This window comes from Chlorocebus sabaeus, chromosome 20 (genome assembly GCF_047675955.1).
Source record: "Chlorocebus sabaeus isolate Y175 chromosome 20, mChlSab1.0.hap1, whole genome shotgun sequence".
NCBI classification, from domain to species: Eukaryota; Metazoa; Chordata; class Mammalia; order Primates; family Cercopithecidae; genus Chlorocebus; species Chlorocebus sabaeus.
The window spans coordinates 123887143-123891440 of record NC_132923.1 but is presented as its reverse complement, the minus strand read 5'-3'; the positions used below and the strand labels follow the sequence as shown (position 1 = coordinate 123891440).

At 50.2% G+C, this 4298-nt stretch overlaps 1 pseudogene; it reads left to right on the top strand.

Annotated features, from left to right (window-relative positions):
• Nucleotides 1-296: 296 nt before the first annotated feature.
• LOC140709398 (PRAME family member 17-like) lies at nucleotides 297-3225 on the top strand (annotated as a pseudogene).
• The last annotated feature ends 1073 nt before the right edge of the window (nucleotides 3226-4298 follow it).

Sequence of the window (4298 nt, the reverse complement as noted above, 5' to 3'; positions counted from 1 at the left end):
GATTAGCTGGGCATGAGATCTGAACTTCACATTTCACAGTGCTATGAATTCAGTGGAGCAGTGGCTAATAATCATGGACTAGGAAAGATCTTGCCTGCTCTTTAGAGGTTGGGACACACTCTTCTTGGTATCTGTGTCACTTATTACAGAATGGAATTGGAGTAAACTGAGGGCTTTTTCACACATGCTGGAGAAATGACTTTGGCCCTAGAAGTGGGGGTTGCAGGGGATTGGCCTGAGAAACTTGCCTTTTCACTGGATTGTCCTCTAGAGATTTTCCTTACAGGTTTGTCAGAATGAGCCTCCAGTCCCCATCCAGACTCCTGGAGCTGGCAGGGCAGAGCCTGCTGAGGAACCGGTTCTTGACCATCTTCACCCTGGATGAGCTGCCCAGGGAGGTCTTCCCCCTGATGTTCATGGAGGCCTTCAGCATGAGACACTATGAGGCCCTGAAGCTGATGGTGCAGGCCTGGCCCTTCCTCCGCCTCCCTCTGGGATCCCTGATGAAGACACCTCATCTGGAGACCTTGCGAGCTGCGCTGAAGGGACTTGATACACTGCTGGCCCAGAAGGTTCGCCCCAGGTGAGATGACTCAGGTGGTCTGGTGGGAAGGGCCCAGGCATCCAGGGAAGGGACAGCTGGCTCAGGCGTGGCGGGGTTGGGGGGCTAGGGTGGCTCAGAGGCTTCTGATGGTGCCCATGAGAGGCCTTGGCCATGGCCCAGCTCCTCTGGGAAAGGACTGCTCACCATACAGGGTCCACCGAGGAAACAGGAACCTGCTTCCTCCCAGTGGAAGGTCAAGGTACTAGAAGTGGGTGCCAGGGAGAATCCAAGGGGGAACGGGATGGAGAAGAGACAGAAGTGGGAACACTGAGGGCAGAAGCAGCTGATGTCCTGAATGTGGAGGGAAATTTCAGGTCAGGGGTGGGTCCTTGCTCATTCTGAGCTTTTCCCCCATGTTACTCACAGGAGATGGAAACTTCAAGTGCTGGATTTGCGGGATGTTGATGAGAATTTCTGGACCGTATGGTCTGGAGCCCGGGCCCTGTTCTGCTCCCCAGAGGCCATGAGTAAGAGGCAAACAGTGGAGGACTGTCCAAGGATGGGAGAGTGCCAGCCCTTGAAGGTGTTCATAGACCTCTGCCTAAAGGACAGTGCGCTGGATGAATGCCTGAGCTACCTCTGTGGGTGGGTCCACTACAGAAGAGGTCTCGTGCACCTGTGTTGTAGTAAGGTGCAGAATTATTCAATGCCCACTTCAAGTTTCAGAAATCTATTGAAAAGGATATACCCAGACAGTATCCAGGAGTTGGAAGTCAGAAGAAAGTGCTCTTTAAATAAAACAGGAAAGTTTGCCCCTTACCTGAGCCGGATGAACAATCTTCGCAAACTCTTTTTGGCCTTCGGTTACCACGGTGAGTTATACGTGAGCGGCCTCCAGCAGTTCATTCCTGACTTGGACTCTACATTCCTCTGCCTGTCCTACCCCCAGATGCTTTATATAAGAAAGATCAGCAATATCAAAGAGCACCTGGAGCACCTGCTCAGGTAAGAAAGGATGGTGAGCTTTCTCTGTAGACCATACCACAGACTTTTGTTCTTTTTCACAGTAAACGCTAGTGGGCATCTACTGTGTACCAGCCACTGGTGATGTCACAGGGAATGGGAGGCTAGGATATCAACACATTATGCTGTTCAGTGCTCTATAACCTGAAGTGGGTATCACAGAACGGCTCAAATAAGGGCAGAGGGATGGCCTGGGGTAGCTGCGACACAGAGAGACATGTAGGGAGCTAGTTAGGGGTTCAGATCTAAGGAGGGTGCATTTGTGAATTCCTTTCTAGGAAGTGTGTTTAAAGTTAATATGTTGAAACTTACTCTTCATATAGAGGAGAGTGTGAAAGAAGGGAAAGTGCATCAAACGTGTCCGTTTCACAGTAGAAGCTCTGTCCTCATAGCTTAGTAAATGCCACTGATCCTGTCTCTAATTCCCTGTCTTTAAAAGGTTCTATTGAACCCCAGGAAAAGTAGTTGGCATGGGAAAAGCGTGCTTCTTGGACAGAGGTGAAGGAGTAGGCATGAGAGTGGTATAAAGTGATAGGTGGTTTACAGACACAGACATGCCAGGGAACCTTTGCAGGCAGGTAGCCCCCTAGCTGATATCTGTAGACCTTGCTCAGCCGAGTTCTTTGTGCCCATCTCCCACTGGGCTCCTCTGGCCCAGAGATGAGGTTGTCTGCTGAAAGATGAAGTAAAGAGGCTTTAAGGAGTTTGTGGCCTTGAACCAATCACACAAACAAGGGTGAAAAGGACTGAGCCTAAAATGGAGCTGCCTCTGAATGATCTGAGTCTTCATCAGGCAGCACCTTGCATGCGGACCATCATCTGATGATGGGAACAAACTTGGGTTTGGGTGAAACAGGCTTCCCCATTGCAGGTTACCATAGCACCTGTGCTGTAGTAAGGTGCAGAATTACTCAATGCCCACTTCAAGTTTACCACTGAGATTGTTTCCCACCCCCCTCCTCTAACTGGCACCATTGCCCAAAACTAACTTCTTGCTCTCCCTAGGTGCCTCAAGAACCCCTTGGGGACCTTTGCATTATGTCATGCTTACCTAACTGATCCGGACATGCAGTGACTGTCTCAGTACCCAAGCCTCAGTCAGCTAAAGGAGCTGCATCTGATTCATATCCTAATGTGGACCACCAATCTTGAGCCCCTTGGAGCTCTGCTAGAGAAAGTTGCTGCTACTCTCCAGATCCTCAACTTAAAGGACTGTCGGATCCAGGACTCCCAACTCAGGGTCCTCCTGCCTGCCCTGAGCCGCTGCTGCCAGCTCACCACCTTCTACTTTCGTGGAAATGAGACCTCCACGAATGCTCTGAAAGACCTGCTGCGTCACACAGGCGGGCTGAGCAAGTTAGGCCTGGAGTTGTATCCTGCCCCTCTGGAGAGTCTTGACAACAGGGGTCATGTCAACTGGGAGATCCTTGCCCCAATTCGGGCTGAGCTGATGCAGACGCTCAGGGAAGTCAGGCAGCCCAAGAGGATCTTTTTTGGTCCCGTTCCCTGCCCTTCCTGTGGCTCATGGCCATCTGGGAGAGTTGACTTCCATCTTTGCTCCTAGGGAAGAGCTGGTTAGTGGGATGGATAAGCTTTCTTCTGGACCCTTGGACACTGAAATCTAGGACATAGGTGCCTTTTTTTTTTTTTTTTTTTTTTTTTTTTTTTGATGGAGTTTCGCTCTCTCCCTCAGGCTGAAATGCAGTGGCACAATCTCATCTCACTGCAACCTCCACCTCCCAGGTTCAAGTGATTCTCCTGCCTTAGCCTCCCTAGTAGCTGGTGTTACTGGCGTGTGCCACCACGCCCATCTAATTTTTGTATTTTTAGTAGAGACAGGGTTTCATGATGTTGGTAAAGGCTGGCCTCGAACTCCTGACCTCAAGTGATCTGACCACCTTGGCCTTCCATAGTGCTGGGTTTACAGGCAAGAGCAGCCGTGCCCGGTGAGGTGCATCTTAAAGGAAGCACACAGCCATGGGTTTCAGGCAAGTGCTGACTGTGAGCGGAAAAACAAAGGCGACTCAGCTGGGGGCAGGACTGGGTGAAAATGCTGACTTGGCATCGATGAGGCCTTCAGGGACCTGTTTCCTAGACTCAGAAATGGAACCTGAAGTTCTAGAGTGATGCAGGAGTTACCCCCGCAAGGATGGTTGTTTGAAAATGTCAAAAATAAATGGAACCTGAATGGAAACTTTCTGGTGTCTTCCATGATTGATCAATCCGTTTTAGCTATTTATACATCAGAAATCTCTAGTTGCTGATGAAAGGTACTAAGTTTTCTGTGATTGAGGTTCAGCTACAGCAAATAAAGGCATCAAAACTGAAATGTGGTCATTCTGATTAATTCTCATCCATTTTTTACCCTCTTCAGTCATCTGTTTCTTCCTTGCTTTCTCCCATGCCTGTTCACTGGGTTCATTCACAAGAGATGCACACTTGGGGCCTGGAACATTCTGTGTGGGCAATGATGATGAGCCATTGCAATCTACCCTCTTCTCAGGGGCCCTCACTGCTCCCCAGATACCGAGACCCTGCTCACTCCTAACGGGCAGATCCAGAGGAATCCGTTCCTGAAAACTGGCCATGCCAGGAAACAGCTTCACTGCACCAGGGGCTGCCCCCTGACCTGGAAGGGAATGGCCATAGCGCGTATTGCAGGAGCCTCGTAACATCACCAACCCTTGCCTGTCCTCACGGTGGCTGGTGGGTTTCACTGAATTAAGGTGTC